Source organism: Pholcus phalangioides, unplaced genomic scaffold (genome assembly GCF_987345545.1).
Source record: "Pholcus phalangioides strain wild (caught in Gottingen) unplaced genomic scaffold, Ppha-v1.0 ptg000013l_1, whole genome shotgun sequence".
NCBI lineage: Eukaryota > Metazoa > Arthropoda > Arachnida > Araneae > Pholcidae > Pholcus > Pholcus phalangioides.
Window position 1 is genome coordinate 28,533,226 of NW_028301606.1, and position 25,293 is coordinate 28,558,518.

Below are 25,293 nucleotides of genomic sequence, written 5' to 3' on the forward strand. Positions count from 1 at the left end.
TATCAGTTACATTCACTAGTCTTATTGATTGTTTTTTTTTAGTTTTGTAAAAGATCTTTTATCAAATTTTTATAGTGTGATTCCGGTCTTAGGGAACACATTGTAGAAGTGGTGTTTTACTGCATTACACAACAGTGAATTTCAGTAAACACTTTTACCGGGGCAAAATATCCAACTGAATTTTAATAAACATATTTATTAGGCTGGTATTACACTATAAAAGTTTTTATAAAACTTCTTTCATAAAACTTGACAAATGCAACCAATAAGCGTATCGGTTACATTCGCTACGAAAAAAGGCTTCAGAAACTATGCTCTAGTACAGTGTTCTTCAATGCAAAAAATTTCGACTGATGCGTATAGCTATTAACTCTCTACGGTCACGTGTATATTTGAATATACATGGCATATACATACGTGCTCAAGAAAAAATCATTATACAAATTTCTTTCTCAATTTTTTTGGTGTTTTAGAAAGCACATCTTTTAGGCCGGGATTGCACTATAAACGTTTGATAAAATAACTTTTACAAAACTTGAAAAAACAACCATTAAGCCTATTGGTTATATTCGCTTGAATGTAACCGATACGATTATTAGTTGCACTTTTCTTTTTATCAAAGATCTTTTATCAAAATTTTACAATGTAATCCCGGTCTCAGTGTCATTTTAATTTATAAAATACTTCTACATAAGTACAATACTTTTTTATCTAGAAGGATTTGATTCCTTGTTGGTGTCAATTTATGAGCGCTGGTGAAATTTTGTGTATAGAGATTTATAAAATCACACCAAATTGAGAGGGAGATTCTAAATGAAATTCAAGGTAAAACTATTCAACTTTGCTAAGCAAGATTTATTTTATTTGTTTACGTATAACACTTAAATCAAATCAAATTGTATATCCCACCTTAATTAACTATTTTATGTAATTAAAAACCCTTTCTAATTGACTAAATTGTACAACCGCTATATATAACTTTAAATTCATTAAGTATTATGTCGTCTCCTCAAAATTGATTTTCATTTTTGTCTTGGCCGTCAGCAGGTCTGGGAATCATTTTTTCTCATTTATTTTTATGCCGTTCCGCAAATTGTTTATCCTATTTATTTAATTTCTGTCATAAATCAATTTTATTTTTTTGCCCGTTCGCAAATTATTTCTCGAAATAATTCCGATGAAAGAAATAATTTAATTTCAGAATTAATGAAAGATTATTAAAAAAGTTTGGAACTATATGATGGAGGATAAATAAAAAAGTTTGGAATTAATGGCATAAATATTTTTAGAATTAATGAAAGTTTGAAAATTATGAAAGAAATAATTTGGTAATTAATAAAAAATAATTTGGTAATTAATAAAAAATAATTTGGTAATTAATAAAAAATAATTTGGTAATTAATAAAAAATAATTTGGTAATTAATAAAAAATAATTTGGTAATTAATAAAAAATAATTTCGTAATTGATGAAAGAAAAGATTTCACAATTAATGAAAGAATAATATAAAAGTTTGAAACATAAAATAAATATTTTCAGAGTTTAAGACGGAGACAGAGTTTAAAAAGAGAAATTTGAAAATAATCAAAGAAATAATTTCAGAATTAATGAAAATCCGGCATTTCTCAAAGAATTATTTTATAATATTTCAAAATAAAGATTTTGAATTAATGGAAAGAAATAACTCCCGAATCAACGTAAATTCGAAATTATTGTAACGAAAATCATCAGTAACATTAGGACAAATGTTTGCTGGGGCCCCATTGGCACACAAGTTACGACAACACTATAAAAAAATATCTGCATGAGTTATGAAAGATTATATAACCATTCATTGTTAGAGGAGGGGCCCTCAACCAACTCTTGAGGGACCCGAAAGCCTATATTCGGACGTCTATTACTTAGTCAGTGGTAACTTATCTCATCCACCATTGGATAAGCATAATAATCGTCTTCACTGATGGAAATCACGAAATAATAATTTTCCCCATTTTTCAAAACCGGCCTACATAATTTACATTAAAAGCGGCGAATAGAAAGAAAAAAATATTAATTTCATGAATTGATTTAAGTAATCAAAAAGTGTTTTTTTTTTTAAATATATTCCACCAAAGCCATGAAATCTTAAAGAGAAGCTTTTAAGATTTTTTCCTTGTCTGAAAGGTCGAATTTTATTTAGAACATCTCGATAATCAAATTATAAACGTCCTTACATGATTCAAAAAGATGCAAGAATTTCGTTTTTTTCCGGATCGTCAAAGAATAAGAAGGGATAATATAAAACAATCAGTGACATTGAAGAAGAGTGAGGAATCGCTTTGAAATTAGTTCTAGTTTTCTTTTTCATTCTTCTTTTTATTGTTCATAAAAAAAAATAATATATATAGACCAAGACTATATTTGACCGCACCCAAAAATAAAGAAGAATAATCAAGATATTTATTTTTTTTTTGCATATGAGAGATGTCCTCACATGATTCCACTTCTTCACCTTGGGTAAAAAATCCAGATCGAATTTAAATTGCAATACATATATTTTTTTTCCAGTTCTTGAAAATCAATTCATGTCATGTTGAAGGTCAATTAACCCTTTTAGCACGTATGACTTCCCTTTTTTTTGTGGATTTTCTTCTTTTTTTCCCCCATGTTATTTAACTCGTTTTTTTTAGTATTACAGCCATTTGTTGCATGAATTTCCGCTCTGATGGACGCAAATAGTTAATACGCGGATTATTACGAAATTTCGCTTTTAATCCTATTTACTTTAGCTGGTTAATTGCGATATATGGTCAATTAAATCATATCGAACCCGTGATGATTATGTAATAGGTGAGCTGAAAGTTATGAATCATTTTATGGTAATTAATTATTTTAATAGATCAATTATTCTACTATTTTATTTGTAGTCAATATATCACTGAAGAAAAACTTGTTTTGACGAATCTCTTCTTGTTAAGTGTTTTATAGTAAATGAAATCAGGTGTTTGTGACCCTTAGAGAATTTCTTTCTAATTATTGGCGTATGTTAAAAGTTTATGTTTTTTTTTTTAAATTTTGACGCCTAATCTTACCAATCGATATTACTGACACTAAAAATTGAAAAAAAAATTATAGCTTTGTATTTCCATCATTGTTGAAGAAAGCATCGTTTGGGAGAATTATTGTAATAAACATACCAATATAGTCATTGATGGAGATGAGAAAACATTGTTGCCGGAGTTAGAAATTTTTTAACGTGTTACCAGGTAATGACTGAATTCAAATTTAATTATACAATGACATTTGAAATATTCTACCTATTAAAAATGTTTTTAGTTGTGTATTTGTTTTTGGTAGCTTACTTAGATGTGTGTGTGTGTGTGTGAAAGACTTTTTCAAATTAAATTCCATATTCAACAATATATTATTGTTACAATAATACAGAGTGCACCATAAATCGTAAATAGTTTAAAAATTCGTAAAAAATGTAGCAATTAAAAAGTTTGAATGCATTTTTCAAAAAAAAGTTATTCTCAAGAAGGGGAATTTTTTTGGTACAGGGAAAGAAATTTAGTTCAAATTATTGTTAATAGACGGCGCGGCACGAAAGCAAATCACTGAAAATATGCAAATTAGAGTCCTAGGAGTAGAATTAACAGCTCTTTTCTCTGAATTTTCCGGTTACTGACGCAAGCGTCAGGTTTTCATTCTGATGTTGACATTGGTGGATGAAGCACTATTGGTGAAGTTGTTTTCCCCTTAACCCACGAATCGCCGGCTGAACCTTTGCGAACGTTCAGGACACAGAAGAGGCTGAAGAAAGGTTTAGGTTAAACCACTCCTGTAGGATTGGTTTCCCCTAACCCTTTATCGGGAAAACTAATTTTTTTTACCAAAAAAAAATTCCTCCTCGTGAGAATATTTTTTCGGAAACGACATTGAAATATTTCAATTTCTTCAATTTTTATGCATTTTTAAACTATTTACGAATTTATGGGGCACCCTATGTATTGCATACAGTGATATATTCAACTATTCAAATCATTTCCAAAAGTAAAATAATTAGGTGGTTTTGGTGGAGTTTTCTCATTGAAATTACTTTTTTCGTCGAGTACACAGAAAACGAACATTTCTATATGTGAAGCTCAAAATATAATTACTAAAATAATAACCCCTGGAAAAAATTCCATAAATTTATTTTCACTTTGATACAGAAACCCAATAAACATGTATAAATAAGAATATATTGCTAGACGGATGCTCCAATTCACGTATAAACTAGAGCATTTTTATTTTTGACGGATATTTATCTTGTTTTTTCATGTACTGATTTTTTTCACGATAGTGTTCATATCTGTAACAAAAGCATTATAAGCCGAACTCCTGTTACGAATCATGGCGATAATTACTTTTAATAACTTGCCGATACGATATCCAATACATAAATTTTTTTTTTTAATGTTAAAAAAATCTGAAGAAATTTAAAACAAAATCTAAAATTCGAATCAAAGCGCTCTCTCAATTGAGCCACACCCTTCGAGTTGGTTTGATTTTGTGGCTGGTACAAATTGTTTTTCAGTTCACTGTAAAAAAAAAAGGTTATTACGCCATTTTATTGATTAAAATTGGAGCTGAAAAATTTGGTTTTACAAAACTGGTTATTATATACATTTTTGAAAAAGAAAAAAAAAACGTCGAGATCAAAAGCCTTGTGCTGATATCGCTACTTTTAACTTCTAATTTTATCACTTTTAGAGAGTTTTTTTTCACCCGTTTACAGAGAAAGCCTGATATAATTTATTATTTCTATGCTTCAGTAATTTCTGTTGATTTTGAGAAATCGCATAATAGTCTGTTTATCAGAAAGTAAAATTAGAGTTTCCAAAGATTTTTCTTTCCTCGAAATGAAAAAAAAATCATTTTTTTTAAATTTTTATTTAGAATTATATATCTTACTTGAAAAAAGAATTTACGCATTAAGATAAGAAGATAAATTTTTCTTTGTGGAGTTGGAACCGATTTTGAAGGAAATCATCGTTCTAAGAAAGAATTGGTTCGAATGAAATGGACACATCTTTCTAAAACTAAATTTTATGATAGAGTTATTATAAAAAATTATATTCACATCATGCCAGATTGATTTTGCGGTTTCTCCTGACTGCAGAATCGATGGTCATTATCAATATATTGCTGTGTAGTTATATCAATTGTTTACTTTATGCAAAATAGAAGCGTTCGGTGACAACAGACAAATGAAATTTTTAGGGCATGGTTATTCATTCTATAAATGAATTTGATGCTTTAAATTCAAAGGCTGCTCCGAATGAGAATTTCTTTTCGTATTGCATCACGTGAACGGCTAATGATATTAGAGAATACTTGATTTTATTGATTTTTTCTTTGCGATTATCCCCACACAAATACGATTGGCTAGATACTCAGTTGGATGCCATAAAAGTTCTTTGTATCAATAAAGCCTTGAAACTACCATAAAAAATATTTTTAATATTCGCATATTGCATTTAGCACTTAATATCATTGCCGTTAGCAGTTAGATTAGGCACTAAAACTCTTACCATGGACTTTCATTTTTTCTAACACAATACGGTAGAACTCTTATCCGAAATGAATTAACCGACTGAACCTATTTAGAATTTAGTAGTTAACCGTTAACCTTAGTTATAACGACCGCCATTGATACGACATCTCGGCTATAACGTCAATAATCGGCGGAGCGGACTAATTCCCATAGATATTTCTCATATTCGACGTTAATGAGCCTTGCTCATAACGTCGATAAAAAACAACCACTTCCGATAATTACGACAAAATTTTCGTCACTTTTGTTTCAATGACGTTTTCCCAAGAAATTCCTCAGATTAGAGCTGATTACATGAAGGAAATACTCGCTTATTGTTCTATTTACATTGACATTGAAAAAAAAATATTTATATTGCATGCTGAAGATCTGACTTGCTCAATGACATGACCACTATACGGAACATAATATTTCTGTATTTTGCCCTTCCCGACTATTTTTTTAAAATAAAAACGCTTCGTTTACTCAACAAAGCTTCCTTCAATTCCCAATCTTTCCTTGAATCAGGAATGAAGGTAATTTGCATAATTTATAAATAGTGCTTATATAGCTATTCATGTCACATTTGTCAATTCATTTTTTCCCTGTGAAACTACATTTCAACTGGAATAAATTGTAAACTTGCTGTAGGATTTTTTTTTTCTCGCCAAGGGTTATTTATAAACGCACTTATTTGGTAATTTCGTCGACATTTTGCAACATGTTTGGAGAGAATCGGCGATGTCCCGTATTAATTACCCGAATTTCCCGTATTTTTCTAGATCAAATTGGTCACCCTCTAATCACATTGAAATAAATACTTCAATCAAAGTATTTGATCGCCTCTAATTATAATTTTTGTCAAAAAGGTCTTGAAAAGGTTAAACGATGTTAGGTTATTCTCGATGCCATGAAAACTTTAAGCATTTACCATCTTCAGTTTGAAATGTGGAAGACAGATGGCATCACCACCAGGGACACGAAACAAACACAACTCTGAAAACATAAATGCGTTAGGGCAGCATATACACTCGGAACACACATTCCGGCATATACCGATTTGTTCGAAATTCCGCAGAGGAATGTGTACGAGGTACATGTACCGTTAAGCAGTAATGCAGTCGAATCCCGTTATAACTAACTCCAAGTAACCGGAGAAGTCACTTCGATCCAACGAAATGTCCTTATGAAGGAATTCCAGGTTTTTGCATTGTTCCTATGTAAACTTTTCTGGGAGATTAGAAAAGTGTTCGTTAAAACGGGATTTTTTTCGCTATAACGACATTCGTTAAAACGGGATTCAATTATCTCTGTAGCGCTATAAAAGGTCTAAAAAACGTTTTAAAGCCCAACAGGGAGAAATTTACTCGTTTTTATTCATACAATTTTAGATAAATTTAATAAATATCGGCTATATTATTATTTGCAATATTTATTTGGTTACTGACCTCGCTTATACACCCTTTCAGCCCATAAGTTCTTTGAATTCTTTTCAATTTTCTTGTTTGCGTATACATACGCATTCACTTGCTTGTTAATTTTACACTTTCACTTTTTTTTTTTCATTCCTTAGTATTTCCTTTGTAAAGTAAACCTGCCTTTCACAAATGTGTATAAATAAATAAATATATATATTTAGGTTGTTCCGGATGTGGTGAATTTTACTTTTATTACGAACATATTCATAAATTAGATTCAGGAACTGTTTTCATCTCTGCGTCCGATATCGATATTCCGGCTCGAGCGAAATGAAAACAAACATTCACGAGCCTTGAAAATAGAGAATTAAGAAACCTTAAATCCGCTCGCAATTTTATTTTCGTGAAATTTAATAACCGTATCGACAACATATCGTAGTATTCTTGCGTAACACGTGTTTTCATTTACATGAACAAAACTTTCCTTCATTCTACGCGAACCGTGAAATCCCGATTGGATTTCCAGCATGATTTATGGGTTGGTGAAAGGGAATATACTTGTAGCTAGGCAAAAACGTTCTGGTCTCTGAATATTGAAGGAAATCTTCGTTTTTTTTTTGTGCTGGAAAGTGCAGATTCAGTATATGCATGAATACAATTTCTTTTTTAAATTTTTAGTATTATATTATTAAACTTCAGTAGCTTGTTGTTATCAAGAAAACACTAAAATGTTATAGATATTATTGCTTTCATTGATAACCTAGAGATAAATAGGACACGGTGGAGATTCTCGATATTGGTAACTGACATCAGAGCTGCCCGAAGGGGTACGCGACAACTGCGATTTCACTGGCCCCCCCGTTATAAGGACCCCCCACACTGATATCAGAAATGAAAAAATTCCATATGATTATATCAAATGAATTTTTTTGTAGTAAACAAAGTTCTGAGCTTCAACTACGGGATTCTGGAATGATTTCTTTCATATATTTTCTGAATTTTCAACACTTCTGGAGTAATTTTTTCCCTTAATTCTGAATTTCATTGGTGCTAAAATTATTTCTTTCATTAATCCTGAATTTTCATTCGCGCTGGAATTATTTCTTTCGATCATTTTTCTTATTTTTAATTCATCAATTCTAAATTTCCATTATTTCTCAAATTTTTTCTTCAATCAGATCCAATTTCCATTAGTTTCGGAACTGTTCCATATCATCTATCAAATTTTTTTTCAGTTCTGAACTTTCATAGATAAATTATCATTAGTGTTTGTGTGAATTTGCATTTAATCGTGTCTATATTTTTCAGCATTCCTGTACATTCTGCAACAATAAATAAGTTTTTGTGCTTGCCGATTCCCCTCTTCCTCAAAATATGTAAAATCGGGTGGTTAAAGGGCCTCAAATATATCAAGACGCCTCTGGGCAATCTATTATTTTCGCACCGGTCCCGCGTATGGTAAGAGCGGCTCTGACTGGAATTATGCCAAATTTTCACTCCACGAAACGGAAATTCATTTTTATAAAATTGCGGTTCATTTCATCTGTTCGAACTTCGCTATCACGTAATCTGATTTATCACAGTGAATTTATACGAGTAGATTCAATTACGATACTGAAATCTCAACAACGATTGAACTTGAAATTCGCCATTGGATCGAAATTTTCAATATGCAGTTTATAACTGGAGTTTTTTTTTTTTACATCATTTCATCTTATACGCACACCTATCTTGTCTTTCAATGCATCTCTGACGTATGCAATACAACGTGACTTGTTTCTTTTTTCCATTGGGCTGGAGAAAATTGATGTATTTTTCAAATCAACTAAGAAAGGATTTCGTGACCATTTCTTTTCAGTCTGGAAAAATATACGCTATTTCGCCCAAAAAAAATTTGTAAAAACCCTCTTTTAGAACATATATTTTCTTCTTTTTCTACTTAGTTTTTTTTTTTGTTGAAAAAATCTGCTAACTCCATGTGATAAGCAAGTTTTTGAAAGTTCATAACAAGACGAATTTCTTTCTTAAAGTTATTCACCTGAATAGTTCAGTATTTTAGAGAATAAATGAAATTTAATAGAATCAATAATTTTCTCAGTTTGAATGATATTCTACTGAAGATGTGACATCTGCTTGATTTGATATAGAGCAATTTTAATCCTCCTACAATAGTTCACATTATTAGAAATTACATAAATGTTACGCTCCAATTTTCTTGAGTAACTATTCGTTGAGGCTTCTTTTTCTTGTGAATAAAGCGATATAAGTGCATTTGTAGCTGAATAATACGTATGAAAATCAATGAGGTATTTTTCTTAAATGATTCGAATGGCATCCCATCGTTTTTACTTATCTCCGTACAAGGGTTAATGATGATTTTATAAATAGTCACTGAGGATAACCCTGAATCAGCACTAAAACCGTGACATTTAAGCTGTTTCACACAGAACTCGCCCGGGTTTCCCCCCCCCCTCTTCTATAATCCCGAAAGGACCGTACAGTCCCATTTGTAAGAGATAACATAATATGAGAATATAACGAATTTTTCTAGTGAATGTCACCGAACTGCAACGTTTTCCGAATAGAGTTTTTCATGCTTAACAAAGCGAATACGTTGAATATGAGAGCGCATATGTATAGCATATTCATGAATTCGTGGACGATTTTAGGGAGAGGCGCTGCTTGATAATGAATGAGCAGTGAAAAAAAAAAAGATTTCCTTCGGAAAAGAAAATCAGTGGGGGGAAAATTATTTTTTGAATGTTCAGCTAGCAATACTTCTAATCTCATTTATGTTCGAAAGAGAATAATTATGAAAAGAAAACTCGTTGTGTCTAGTGAGTTTCATCACCAGAATCTGTTTGCGTTATTTAGACGTAGATAATTTGTTTTTCTGATTGTCGCCGGTTCGAGGTCATTTAACTGACTTTCGAACACACGGCTGGAATATTATACAATTCAAAGCATACACCGAAACCGAATTTAAATACTCTTAGAACCTTTGAATTCGCGCATTGAGAATCGTGATTATATGCAAGTTTTTAATCCAGAATTATTTTTAGAAATTTAAGTATATAATGAAGCTTGACCATTTTCAAAAGAGGAGAGACGAATTCCCTCACGCGAATAACATACAAATGATTTGGATTTTCTTAAACATTTTAATATAATGATTATATTAATTTTTATGAGATATGTATGAGAAATCTAAACTTTTTTCATAAACAATGTGCCAAGTGATCCAAAAAAATAAAAAGAGTAAACGTTCAATTGCAGTAATTTCTTACCTATGCGCTTTCTCATTTATACGCTTCTCTTAGTTATAAGACGACTTTCTGCCCTCTTGGCCGAAGATACAGGGGAGAATAATGATATTTCTTACTCATTTGTGCGACTTTCATTGGAATGACTTTCTCATTTATGCGACTCATTTTACTACATATCTCTCAGTTATATATCCATACACCTGAGAGATTCTTGTGCCATCATCACTCTATCCAGTGAGGCATAGCAATATCGATAAAAACATAGTGTGCTCTGTGGGTTCTAGGAATTTCAACTGAAGGGTATAGTTGAATTAATGTGATGAGAGAATAATGATAGAGATAAGTTGCAATCAATGCAGTCGAAAAGATAGCATATTTTTGTATTTGCTAGAGACCGCATTTCAAGTTCGCCTGATTTTTGCTGTTTTTCAAATTAAAAGCAGCTATCAATTTTATCGAAAATGGTCAAATGAAAGTTTGATGATAACCGAGTTACAAGAATTACAAAATATCACAAAGGAAATGCACGATTACAACGATAGACGTCGATGGAAACGATAACTTAAAAAATAATAATTGCACCGAATTTTGCCAAAGCTAAAAGCTCTTTGTGATTACATAGAATTTCACAAATTAGTGTACCTTTCTTCCAATTGTACGAACTTGAAAAGAAACCAAAATTTTTCTGGGATGGACAGCAACAAAATCAGTCTCTCTTTTGGAACATCTGCCGTTTCTGATCTGAAATCGATTATATTTTGCTTGATGTGGATAATTACTCTTGATACTCATTTGACCATTTTTGTAGCACTACGCGCATTTCCTGTACATAAGGGTTAATTAGACCGGGACCTACAATTTATACTCACCGAGAGGTGTGTGCGCGCTAACCCCTTGGTGTGGAAATCCCTGCGGCAGCAATCTTTTTCTGTGGTCATGCCACCGTTTCTGTTGTACTCCTGCGTCAGGAAAGTTTCTGACAAGGACGAACCGAGTATCGAACTCGTGACTCCTGTACACATCCTCTGGTACTTTAGGCGAGTATCTTATCGGCCTGAGCTACCACTGCTAAACCACACATGCACCTCGTTCATATTCCTCTGCGGAACTTCTAAGGGACTGGCGCACGTTGGAACGTGCGTGTACGTGTTGCGAATCTAACGTGAAGCTTGTTTCTGTGTAATGCTTATTATAGTGCTGCTGTCTGTCGAGGCCACCTATTCTTCGAACTATGAGTGAAGTGTAATGATTGAATAATTGTATCGTTGCATAGGCCTGTGTTGCTCTTTGTGGCGAGACGACCTGAGCTACCGCGTCGCAATACTTTTGACAGTGCCGGAACTAGAGGGAGGGGGACGAGGGGGGGACTTCCCTGGTTGAAAAATTTATGGGGGCAGTTTTAGGTGGGGAACAAGGTTACAAAATTATAGAATTTTAAAGTTGTGAGGGCGATAAAAATCTTAGCTACGGCCCTGCTAATTACACTGGTCGGTGTGTCGCTTTTGTTTTAAAGACCCAAACGGTGTCTCTATATCATGAGGTGAAAACCTGGTAACCTTATTCTCTGAGCGCCCTTTTGAACCATTCAGCTATTATTGTCTTAGACCAAGTAGCTGCTCAAAAAGTTTTGAAGTTGCTTCATACAAAAAAAAAACGTGCACTTACAAAATACTTTACAGTAAGTAATTCAGTATAAACTCTTTCTAAATCTCAACTTGTTTCATTTCCTTCAATATTTTTCCATCGCTATTTTCCGAATGAAAACTGCACATAATGGATATTGAAATCAACTGAAAAAGTGAGAAGTGACGGAAATTTAGCATCATTATCATCATCTCTTATGAAAAAAAGGGAAAATATACAGAAGAAAAAAAGAAGTGATTTTCATTTTCACGGAATGGAATCGCATCACGAGACCAGAAAAGATCTCATAGTAATGATGGAGAAGAAGTAGAATCGAGTTCAGAGAGAGAGAGAGAGTATATATACGAGTGTATCAAGCATAAAACGTTCCAATTTTCTTACATAATCTTGCCGGACGCCGGATATCACGGGCTGTAATTTTCGCGTTCTGAAAAAAAAAGGGGGGTTTCAAAAATACTTTTTAAGGAGATTCCGAAATAGTTATTTACTCGTTCAGTCATCAGTAAATGCGACGAAGACGTTTCTCTACTGAACCGATTATAACGAGGGAGAATCGCGATGACGTTGTTATATTACGACACGCATATAACATGCGTTCGAAACCTATTCATTTCATGAACCATTTTTGTTTTTTCGTTTTCGTCTACTTTTATTCAAATGATGTTAAAAAATAGCGGAATTTCATTTTTTCCCCCTTTCTTATGCATCGTTTCACTTAGTTTAAATTGCGGGAGAGAGTGTGCTTTTAGTGAAATTAGAATCGAGAGATGGAATTCACTTTTATTCTATCTCGTTTACCCCTAGACCGAGAGCGAAAGAGGAAAGTGCGGGCCACTTACGTAAAGGATTTGGAACAGCGCCGCGAGTCACTTGAGTGATCTGTAACCGTGCTGCTTGGCAGTTTGAGTGATCTGAAACTGTGCCGCAGGTCATTCAAGTGGTCTGTAAATATACCAATGGGTCACTCAAGTGATCTGGATATGTGTCGAGGTGATCTGTTATTATGCCGCCTGTTCCTTGACAGATCAGGAACTGTGGCGCGGGTCACTTAAGCGATCTGGAGCTCTACTACTAAACCACACATGCACCCCGTCCATATTCCTCTGCGGAACTTCCGAAGAATTGGTGCATATTGGAATGTGCGTGTACGTGTTGTGAACCTAACCTGAAGTTTGTTTCTGGGTAGTTCTTGTTGTAGTGCTGCCATCTGTTTTTCAAACTATGAGTGCAGTGTGATGATTGGAGATTTGCACCGTTGTAAGCCTGTTGCTCTCTCTCTGTGGCGGGACTTTTTGAATGGGGAAATCAGCTCGAATTCTCGCCTCGAAGTTGGGAACCACAGAAAACCAACTTCAACTGACCACGATCTGGAATTCTGGCGTTAGTCACTTACGTGATCTTTAAATGTGTCACAGTTCACTCAAGTGTTTTGAAACCGTGTAGCAGTGATCTGCAAATATGCTGCGGGTCTCTTGAGTGACCTGGAAATGAATCGCTTAGTTCATTTTTACGAAATTAGGTTTATGGTAGCGGGCTACATCAGATTACTCCGAGGAATGCAAGAGATTTTTGTTCATCTTTTTCGGCAATGGCGATCCGTCTACTCGCATGTTACGCCATCTGTTATTTTACACGTGAATATGAATGTACCCTGCATAGTCTTTGCTGAGCAAAATGAATTATTTCTTCACTGTCTGAAAGGGTTGTATGCAAAGCGGCTCGATCTTAATACAGCTTTGGTTGTAGGCAGGAAATTACAGAAAAATCTTAATTTTAATAATTATCACAGAGAGTGCAAATGTTATCGTGCGTGTATGGTAATTTACATTTGCAATTCAACCTATACAACATGTAAGACATATCCGGAAGGCCATTGGTCTTTGTCTGTTAGTGCCAATGAGTTTTCTCACTAATGCAGTCCCGTCAACCTGAATACGTACCATTTTTTTTTCTCTCCGTTCGACATTTTGTTTAGTTCATTTCCTCCGCAATTAATTAACTCGATCTCAGCAGTACAGTAGAGAGAGAGAGAGAGAGAGAGAGATCAGTGGGTCACAGTGCTATTCCCAAAACAAAAAAACCAGAGTGTCTGCGATGATTGACACTCGTACGGCCATCGACCTCGTCAGAAAACAAAATTGAAATCAACGTCAAATTCGATTTACACTCTCTACTGTGTATTTTTTTTCCCATCTCGTTCTTCTTCCTTTTCTCTCAAATCGATCTCAAAAAGAAGAAAGTCCTTCTTCTTCTGCCAAAGAAGAGTGATCGGTACAATCGTTCTATCCTTGAAACTCTTTCGAAATTACGTCTAAAAAAAAAAAAAAATCCAGAAAATTTCTGATCTAGTTTAACATCAATATCGATGACGTGTTTATATTTTCGTCGCCAAAACATTCTAATCTGATCTACAAGTTAGATTTCAGCGCGAGTGAATGACACACTTTTCCACGACTCGCATCAAATTTTTTTTATCACCGAGGTTTTTACGCGTAAATCCGCGGGGCCCTTTATCTGTGTCAAAAGTAAAAATTTTACGTGCGCTGGATTTTCCTCTAATATAATGACACCACCGCGGTTTGTTTTATTAGTTTCGAAGATACGGTGGAGAACCTATACAACGGATACTCCCCACTGGTGGACACCTCTCGTTAACGGGCATCTGAATGTATTTTCGCTATACACTAACCGACACGCCCAATCAGCGGACAAAACTTTCAGTCCCATGGTACCCGCTATATAGAGGTTCCCCTGTATTCATAAAACTATTACAGTCGAGTCCCCATTCAATGAACTTCAGTTAAACGAAATTGTCTACAGAATTTTCACTTTGAAAGACATTTATATGTTATTTATTCCCCATATTACGAAAAAAAGAGATAATTTCTATATAACAGTTTTTATATTTTTCTTCTTCTTTTTTTTGCAACGTTTTGCGATTCTTATTTGCCAAAGTTTCAACAATATCAACCATAGAGCAGAGGTGAATAACTAACTAAATAACTAGTCGGCTATTTCATCACAGCAGTTTTGTGGTCATAGTGACGGACTCGCATCGCGAAAACCCGGATTCGAACCCCACCGGTTCGTTAGAAATTCAGAGGAATTTATGCCATTAATTTATTTACGCATATTTTTTGAACTATGAATGAAGTGCAATGTTTTTGAAGATTTTATCGTTGTAGGCCTGTTGCTCTCTCTACGGTGAGACTTTTTAATGGGGAGATCGGCTTTCATTCACACCTGGAAGCCCGTGACCACAGAAAACCAATTTCAGCCGACCACCTCTGCGGCGACGGTGGGGTTCGAACCCGGGACCTCGTAATGCGTGTCCGTCACTATGACCACTCGACCACCACAGCGTCACGAAGCTGGGCTGAGATCTAGGCAACGGGATAAGTCCGGCGGAGGAGTCTTGACGTGCAGCTGAGGTATTTATAGAAAGATTTTCTTAAAGTTGTCTTTTTAGCATAAATTTTGTGTTATACGGAGAAAGTAACTGAAAATGCTATATAGTAAAAGTACAGACTTTATTTGGCAGTTGGGGGATGTGCGAAGTCTGTAAAATGGAGTTTCAGTCTTCGTTTTTATAACTTAATTCGCAAATTTCTATTTAACGAATTTTCTTTATAATCAATTTTCCAAGGGAACGACGCGACTTCGCTAAATACAGACTGTACTATATTTTCAACGCATAGGCACCGCGGAAACTAGGGTTGGGTGGGCTAAGGCCGTTTGAGCCCCCTTCCATGATTTTCGTGAGCAGGGCTGAGGCACCTTCACCAGTAATGTATGCTATACAATGCAACACACCCTTCTTCCTGAGTTCAAGCTACCACTAATTAACCGTACATATACCTCGTACACATTCCTCTGCGGAATTTTGAACGAATCGGTACATATTTGATTGTGTGTATGACCCCGCTAATGCATTAAAGTTGTCAGAGTAGTGCTTGTTTCGTATTCTTGCTGGTGCTGCCATCTGCCACAAATTTTCTACTAAATGTGATAAATACTTGAATTTTCACGTCATGTAAGTATCATGTTGAATGTATGCTTGCTCTCTGTGGTGGGACGTTTCCAAATTGGGAGGCCGGCTCGCATTTGAACCTAGAATAAGGAAAACCACAGAAAGACAACTTCAGCCGACCACCACTGTGCCGTCAACGGTGTTCGAACCCCGTGATATACGGGACGACTGACAACATTTATAGCCCCACGATGCTTTATCCACGTCGGCGTCTCTGCTTTACCGCACACCAACTCCGGTCATATCGCCATACAGCAATTTACTACCGATCGAGTTGGGTCGGAGATCTTTCTCTCTAGAGAAAGTCATGCTATGCTTCTGTCCTCGTCGAGGACTGAAGGGACTCCTGGCGTGAGCATATTTAGCCACCATTTATCGGTGTTCGCCTTCGGTACTACATTGAGAGAACTTATCATCTATGTCATAAGTTCTTAACCGTGTTCTTAGTCGTGACCCAAACTTGGGTCACTAGGGCGTTCCTCGAAGGGTCGTACGAATCCACTTACAGCCAGGGATTCTTCAGCTATGGGTCACAACCCAAACTGTATTCGCAGGGGCTTCCGAGTGCGACACAAACTTGATTCACAGGGGCTTCCGAGAAGGGTCGTATGAATCCAGCGACAGCCAGGGATTCCTGAGCTATGGGTCACGGCCCAAAATGTATTCGCAGGGGGTTCATATAAATCCCCTCACAGCCAGGGATTCTTGAGCTACGGAGTGTGATCCCGACTTGATACGCAGATGTTTCCTGTGGTTCCGAACTTCGAGGTGCAAATGCGAGCCGATCTCCCCATTAAAAAGTCTCGCCACAGAGAGCAACAGGCCTACAACGATAAACCATTCAATCATTACACTTCACTCATGGTTAGAAAAACTGGTGGCAGATGGCAGCACTACACATAACAAGCATTACACAGAAACAAACTTCACGCCAGGTTTCACTACACGAACACGCACATTCCAACATGTACCAATTCGTTAGAGGTTCCGCAGAGGAATATGGACGAGGTGCATGTCTGGTTTAGTAGTAGTTGATGTTTCCGAAATGGGTGGTAGAAATCCACTTGGTCCTGTTGTAAATTCACCTTTTGCGTCACTGGTTTCACTAATTTTGAAAAACAAGCAATCCCGTGTCGCGAAGCAGATTTTGTTGTTGATTTTGGGTCGCGGCTGGAAAAGATTACGAACCCCCTGATCTTTGTCCGCTCCCGGGGATCATTCATACCTTTGTGACACCACAGTGGAGTATAGATTCAACCCTCAAATTATGTAATAACAGTCATCCGTAAGCAATCAAATTCTGTTATAACGACATCGAAGTTGTTGTTTTTTTTAAATTTTCGTTACAACCGAGTTGGATGTGTTCAAAGACCTTTTTAAACGTGAAAAACATGCTCAGATGCAATCAAATGCAAAAAAAAGTTGTTATTTCATTATGATTAACATGACCATATTTTATCGAGAACTTGTGGTCATAAACACGCAACATCACCTTTTCTGACCAAAAATGTTGCCAGTTGTAAGCGAAATCGCCAGTTATTGCCCATAAATAATATCCTTGTCCGGAAATAAAATTCTACAGCAAATCTGCAAGGCATTGAAAACTATTTTACGTGAAAAAACAAAATTATTATAATGCAATTTGAAAATTACGCAACTTAGCTTCACACATCCCAGATTTTACAACTTGAATTCAAGCAGGACTCATTGTAAAAAAAAAAATGCACATTTTCATAAGAATTTTCAAGGAATTTCTTGGGAAAACAGAAGCAAAATGACGGAAAATGCACCGTTATATCCGCGTTTATAGCAGTTTCATCAACGTTATAAGCAAGGTTCATCAACTTATTCTTCACAAGAACCCACCGAGACCGCAAATTATGGATGTTGTAACCGAGTTTCACTGTATAGCACTTCCTTTTAAGAACTTTAAAATATAAGGAGCAACACACACATATATTCTATTTTTTTCCTATTAACAAGAAATTATAAGTTCTGAAATTATTACAATTATTATAATTCCAGGCAGGGTCTGACCCTTTGAGTAAGAGATCAATTTCCATTGCCCCCCCCCCCCTTTTCCCTTTCATAAAGCGATTGTTCGATCGGGTGTAACAAAAGAAATCCCGTTGGCAATAAATGATTGGAAATTGAATTATTCCCAATGATTGACGTAAATTATAATTTACTGGAAATCGAACACATGCAATCAATACAAAAGTGATGGGAGGGGGGAGGAATCTCACGTTTCGGTTCGGGTTTCGGCCATTTTATTAATAATATGTATGCTTGAGAGTATCCGTGATTTCACTCTGAAAATATTCTATATCATGAAGGAGTCCTTTTGTCTCTCCCGCTATTATTGTCGGACGTATAATAATAATGATGATGGTGAAATGAAATGGAAATCTCTCAAGATGAGAAGCGAATCCATTTTCTTTAATTAAAAATCAAGGGTTCCAACCTTCTAGAGAGTGCGGGCCGTTTCATTTGTTTGAAAATGAGTCGCGAGCCGCTTTAAGTGATCGGTTACTTAGGGGTCATTCAAGTATTACGTCAGCATCGAGTGGGTTTCGGATTTGCTGACTTTTGGTGACAAGGGGGGGCGGGAAAGTCGGTTTGAAGGTTGCGTACGCCATCAACCACCCCTTTTTGAAGATGTGAAATATTCTAAGCTGCTTATGAAATTTTGCTGACGGGAGGGGAGGGGGGGGGGTCAGTGTTTGGCTGACTTTTGCTGACGGGGGGGGGGGATGTCGAAAATGGCTGAAAATCTGCTTACGCAATACTTGAATGGCCCTTTAAGTAATCTGGGAATGTACCTCTGGCTACTTGAATGATTTTGAACTGTGTCGTGGGCCTTTTGTGTTGCTTGGACCTCTGCCGTGGGTTACTTAAATGATAAGGAATTGTGTCGAGTGGTGCTTCCGGCTGCTTGAGTAATCTGGAAATGCGCCGCGGGTCACTTAAGTAATCTGGAGATGTGCCGTGGGTCATTTAAGTAATCTAGAAATGTGTCACTGGCCACTTGAATGATCTGGAACTGTGTCGTGGGCCTTTTGTGTTGCTTGGACCTCTGCCGTGGGTTACTTAAATGTGTCGCGAGCGGCTTCGTGGGTCTGTAAATGTGCTTCGGGCAGCTTAAGTGATCTGGAAATACACCGTGGCAACTTGAATGACTGGAAATGTGCCGTGGGTCACTTAAGTAATCTATAAATGTATCGCGAGTGGCTTGAGTGATCTGGAAATGTGCCACAGTTCACTTATATCACATATGCTCAACTTGTGGCCCGTGGGCTAAATATGGTCCTCGGAGTCATCTGATGTGGCCCACGACCTCAGCACTATTTTTTTTAATGAACTAAGCGGCACATTCATTGATCGCATAAGTCCCCCACGGTGCAGTTCTACATCATTTAAGTCGCACTTTCCAAAATCACAGTTTCACATCACTCGAGTGACCCACGGCATATTTTAAGATCATTAGAGTGACCCCGAGGTACAGTTCCAGACCACTTGAGCGGCCTGCGGCATATTTCTAGATCATCAAGTGGAACGCAAGACGTTTCCAAACAGAGTGATCTGGCCCGAACTCTCCAAAATGGTGAGCACCCCTGGCATAAATGATCTGAAGATGAGCAGCGGGCCGCTAGAGTGATATGGAACTTCAGTCAAGTTATGTGCTGCTTAGTTCATTTTCGCAAAATTAGGTTTGAAGTCACTAGCCATACCAGATGATTCCTAGGGTCACGTTTTGTCAGAGGGCCACGGGGTTAATGTTTTAAATCGTACTTGTATTGCTTAAGCGGTCATTCAAGTATAACGTCAGCATCGAGGGGGGGGGGGTTTCGGATTTGCTGACTTTTGATAACAAGGGGGGAGGGGGGTTTGAAGGTTGCTTACGTCATCAACCACCCCTTTCTGAAGATATGAAATATTCTAAGCTGCTGACGAAATTTTTCTGACAGGGGGGAGGGGGGGTCAGAGTTTTGCTGACTTTAGCTGACAACGGGGGGGGCAAAAAATTTATCTGAAAATCTGCTGACGTAATACTTGAATGGCCCCTAAGGAAAAACGGTGCAGGTAAACAACATCCATTTAAGCATGACCGACATGCTTTTAATTAAACGAGAAATTTCACTATGAAAGATCTATGGATATAAGGAAAAAAGAAACTATAAAAATAATTTCCACACTATTCATTGGTTTTTCGGTGCCTCCAAGTCAAAGGACCCTCCTATTTCTGGGAGAGACGATTCCCAGAAATTTCATTGAATGAAAATATGTGTAAAAGAAGTGAAAATAAAATATTAATAGAAAATGATATTGAAACTAAAAAAATATACAAAATGATGCTTATATATATGTTTTTAAATGCAACGCGTTTCCGGCAGAATGGAAAGACAATAGACAATAGGAAGATGTGTCATTTGAACAGAAGATCCTAAATCTGGGAAAGGTTTTACGAACGATTACTTGTTATTTCATTTTTCTATGTTGGTTTTGATACCAAATTATAAGGTATGTTGAGACGAAACGTGAAATTACAAAAAAAATTGACTGAGAACAAATGCAAAAAGTAAAAATAAATTCAACATTTATGCACACTATTTTCGCTATTTATTTCGTGCGACTGCTGGTAAAACGACCTACCTTCATCATTTTTTGTCTAATGTTTCTGTAATTTTCTTCATTTTTCTCTGGTTTTTTTTGTTTTCAAATTTTTCTTCTTCATTTTTTCAATTTTTCTAGTTTATTCTTATAATGCTTTTTTTCCTCATTTTTCTTCTCCATCGCGTTTTACAAATTTCTTTTTTCATCTTTCAAGTGCAGGCATCTTCACCCCCATTGCTTACGGATACGAGCTCGATGCTCGTATCCGATTTCGTGCTCGCGAGCACTTGATCAGCGTCCCAATTGAACACTTTGTGCAAATTGCATTCAGAATTGAAATCATTTTGATTTCGTGCATTCGCATGTCAAACTTGCCGTAATAGGTGCTCTTTTTTGATGATGGGTACAGGCTGCGCTCGCGACTGGGAAGAAGGTTGATAACCTCTGTTCTAGTGTTTTTATAAATTTTTCTCTAATGTTTTTCTAATTTTTCTTCACATTTCTTATATTTTTTTCCGAATTTTTCTTCATTTTTTGAAGAAAAAAATTCGAATTTTTCTTCATTTATGAAATATTTTTTATTCTTCTCCCTTTTTCTAATGTATGCCTCATAATATTATTTATATTCATAATATGCATTAGTGTATAGTATTTTTAAATATTTTTTCTTACTTTCATGCATCAATAAATGATGTAAAGATAAATTATCTTATTACCTTTCTTATAAGAGAAATATCAAGGTTTTTACACAATTACCGCATATCAGCTATTTTTTAGAGTTTTTATTGCTTGGAAAAAAAATCTAATCAACTCAGAGGAAAAATATTTGTCAAATACGTACGAAGTTACCGAAATTGAATTCCTTAACCTTTTGTTGTGCGGAGGTTTTTCCGGCATTTCGTTGGTACAGTTTGAACTTTATAGCGCCTCCTCCGCAATGAGGAAGGCCCTGTGTGTTTGTCGCTTATGAGTTCTGCTAAGAAGTCGAATTCACAGGGGAGGGGCCCCCTTAATCGTAAGGGGTTGTAATAAGAACGAAGTACCGTTGTTTTCTGATGCGATTCTAAGTGGAGTCCACCTTGACATAGGACCGTAAAGGGTTAATTCAGGAGATTGTGGAAGAAATTCGGTCATCAGACACTCTTATGATGTACTTACCATATAATCAAATAGAAGAAACAATAAAAAAATCACCGATAGGTGACACCACCACTAGACAAAATTTTCTGCGCATGTGCAATATGCTTCCTCTTGGTTAACAGCTACGTTTTCCATACGTAAAACCAATGTTTCCACAGCTGAACCGTGGACAGCTAAACAATTAATGTCTAATCTGATCTGAATATCTTGTCGGTCCTGGCTGAACGCAATAAATTTGCATTTATCGTCAGAACATGCCGACGAATGATAGTTTTCAGATGTGACGGTATACCTATAAATGGAAAATCAAGGAAGAGATATTGAATATATGTAGAATGAGTTTGTCGAGTTCTGTTCCTTTTATTTGATAAATAACGCATAATCTAAAATGTCTGTTGTCTGAATTTTGCGTGAATATGCAAATAGAATGTTCTTCATAATTTTTCGAGTTTGGTCGGAAATCTTTCTCTGTAAAGAGTCATGTTCTCCCGTTCTCATTTTGGATGGATGGGACTTTTAGCGAGGGAACATCGAGATGCCATATATCGGTGGTCGCTACAGGCCCGATGTGGAAAGAACTTTTTTTAGCCATTCCCTGATATCGAGAACACGAACCTGACGTTCGCCTTCAGGTGGTAGATGAGTATCTTACCACTTTCTTTTTTTTCAAACCGAGCACGTCTCCGGTCTATTGCCATGAGCAATGTACTACCGAATGAGTTGTGCCGGAGTCAAAGCGAGTATTATACTGTATACGCACGCATAGTGGTGCGTTTGATTTTCAGTGCTGCCATGTATATTTCAGAAGGGAAGTGTAATGCTTGAAGATTTGTATTTGTACCACTGTAGGTCTGTGGCGAGACTTTATTGTCTACACTATCATACACTATCATACCACTGCGTCATTCACGCTCATGATTTCAACAACCACGTATTTCAGTACAGATCAAGACATGAATACACGGAATCGATAACATCTATGATCTCCTAGCTGGTCAACAACGACATTGAAAGAAAGTTCGTCTCTCTCCAAATCTGATCGTAGATTCCTAAATACGCCCATAATAGCGTATGCCTCATGTTGGTAATCATCTTTCAATCACCTCATCTTACCATTGATGAAACAATTTGTGAATGTTAACAAAAAATTGCAAAAACCTTTTGAATGGATTCGACGATTAAATCGGCATGATAAATTGGACGAAGGCCATTTGCATTTTTTTTCTTTCCTTTTTGAACACTGGGCAGGCGGTGTATGTTCGCTATTAATGATTTTTTTAAATAAAAAAAACATCAAGATATCTGACACATCTATCTTCGTGCAATTGAACAAACTAGGATTATACCCGCAATCCGAAAAATAAAAGACCTCTTAAAACCGCTGACAGCGTGTAATTATGTACATATACCGAAATGATATTCAGAGATGCGCGAGAGTTGGAGCGGAAATTATACGCTAAATCTCTGTCCGTTCAACTCATTCTGCGTTAAACATTTACGAAACACACACACACTAAGACTAACATTAGTTGAGGGACACATCATTGTATGAGGCCGACGGAAACGAGAGCGAGCATCCTGTTTATTTATTCAACTATTATTTTTCATTTTCTACTAAACACTCAAATTGTAACAAATACCCAGTAACACTGATACTTTACATATAATGACTTGATACACAGCTACGTAGTAAACAAAAAATAAAATAAAATGAATAAATATTGCAGACAGAGTCTGAATATGTGACCTTTTCCTCAACAGAGTGTCACTTTTTTATTTGTTTTCTGAGTGTGTGGCAACAGAACGCATTTAACTTTTCCCCATTTATTTATTTTTATCGTGTCAGTTTTAGTCTCTTCCTTTCACTAGTTTTCTTAAATGTTTACATTAGTGTCATCTCCATCCTCACATTTTCCTCGTACGATTACATAGTATCATATACACGTGCATGGAGATAAAATTACGGTTCTCATTTCCTTAATGTGAAAACTGATACAAAATTTCATCATTAAATCCTATTTATGAGACAACATTGTCAGAAATATATATTTATTAATATATAGAAAAAGTACAAAATGAACATTATAAAAATTTAAAATTTGTTGAAACACTTTAAATTTTTGTAAAAATATTTTTACAATATGTATATATGTATATATATATATATAATATTAATAAATGTAAATCATATATTTATTAATTATAGATTTTTTTCTCACGCCAGTTCCTTAAATCGATCGCTTTCACATTTTCATACTCTCATGTCTTATATTCCTTTCATGAATTAGCAGAGGAATTTGAACGCAGCCACACATGGTTAAGTGTCCTCTGTATTTCAAAGAAATATTCCAGTGTATATACAGGGTGCATAGCAAACAGGGTGGTATGGCATTTTACTGGCGAATCGTTGAGCTGATCCTAGAGGTATAGTTCCAATTAGAAAAAGTTTCCAAATAACGTATAGTACTCCAATATGTCTTTCATATTTCAAAGGGGTGTATAGTTATTAAAATAAAAAAAATTAACATTTTATACAGTCCCCGTATGCCCCAAAACCCAGTTAGAACATTTTTGTCCTGTCCCTCCTGATGCCAAAAAGAAAGAAAAAATCACATTTCCAAGTGCAATATCCACCGAGATATTTGAATTCGAAAAACGGGAATAAACAGCGTTAAATGCGGGTAAAACCGTCTTTCCGCATTTAGAGTTGTTTTTTTCCCAACTTTCCTTCGTTTTTCGAATACGAATATCTCAGTGAATATTGCACTTAGAAACGTGGAACTTTGTTGTTGGCATCAGGAGGAGAGGGACAGAAACGTTCTAATTGGGTTTTTAGGGCACACGGGGACTGTATAAAACGTTGATTTCTTTATTAATTGCTTCATTAGGTTTGACTTTTGGTTAAGAAACTCTTTTAATTTTTGATTAATATAATAATTAACTTATTTAATAATAATATATTAATAATAATAAAGGCAGGGCTCAGGGTCCTCTGATTACCTTGAATAGTAAATACAATAATTTCAGACTGTAGGGAGTCTCGATGAAAATTTCTCATCCCGAGGGACCCACGATGCCGTTAAGTTGCCTGACTTCCTCTTATGCTGTAAGTATACTTATACTTCCTCTTTTCAGTCCGCTTAGAGCAGTGGTTCTCAAACTTTTGTCATCCACGGCTCCCTTACCCAATTCATGATTCATCTGATGCTCCCCAGAACAGTTTGGTAGATATTTTACCATATAAAAGAACCACATCAAAGCGTAAATAGGCAAAAAAAATCAACATTTCTAGCTTGGTGTGGACAAAAGTTGGTAACGCCCCTGGGACTCACAACGCACACTTTGAGAAACACTGGCTTAGAGGAAGGATAAAACTCATCAAAGATAAGAGGAAGTTGTACGTAAAAGTCACCAAATTTTAAATATCTGAAAGTACCACTGTTTGCATCTCAACCACCCTTTCGCAACTCATATTTCTTCAAACAAGCAAGTAGAAGACATCCCAGGATGAAATTCCATGGACTAATAATTCCTGGATCCCTGAATAAAAGATAGACTTTATATTAGTTTGTTTTTTTTTCCTACTTGGGGTGTAATAGTACAATATTCTTATGCCTTTTTTTTT

At 35.7% G+C, this 25,293-nt stretch overlaps 1 protein-coding gene across 1 annotated transcript in view; it reads left to right on the forward strand.

Annotated features, from left to right (window-relative positions):
• Positions 1–25,293, forward strand: part of LOC149078916 (uncharacterized) — an 85,703-nt gene that overhangs the window by 913 nt on the left and 59,497 nt on the right. The window lies entirely within an intron of this gene.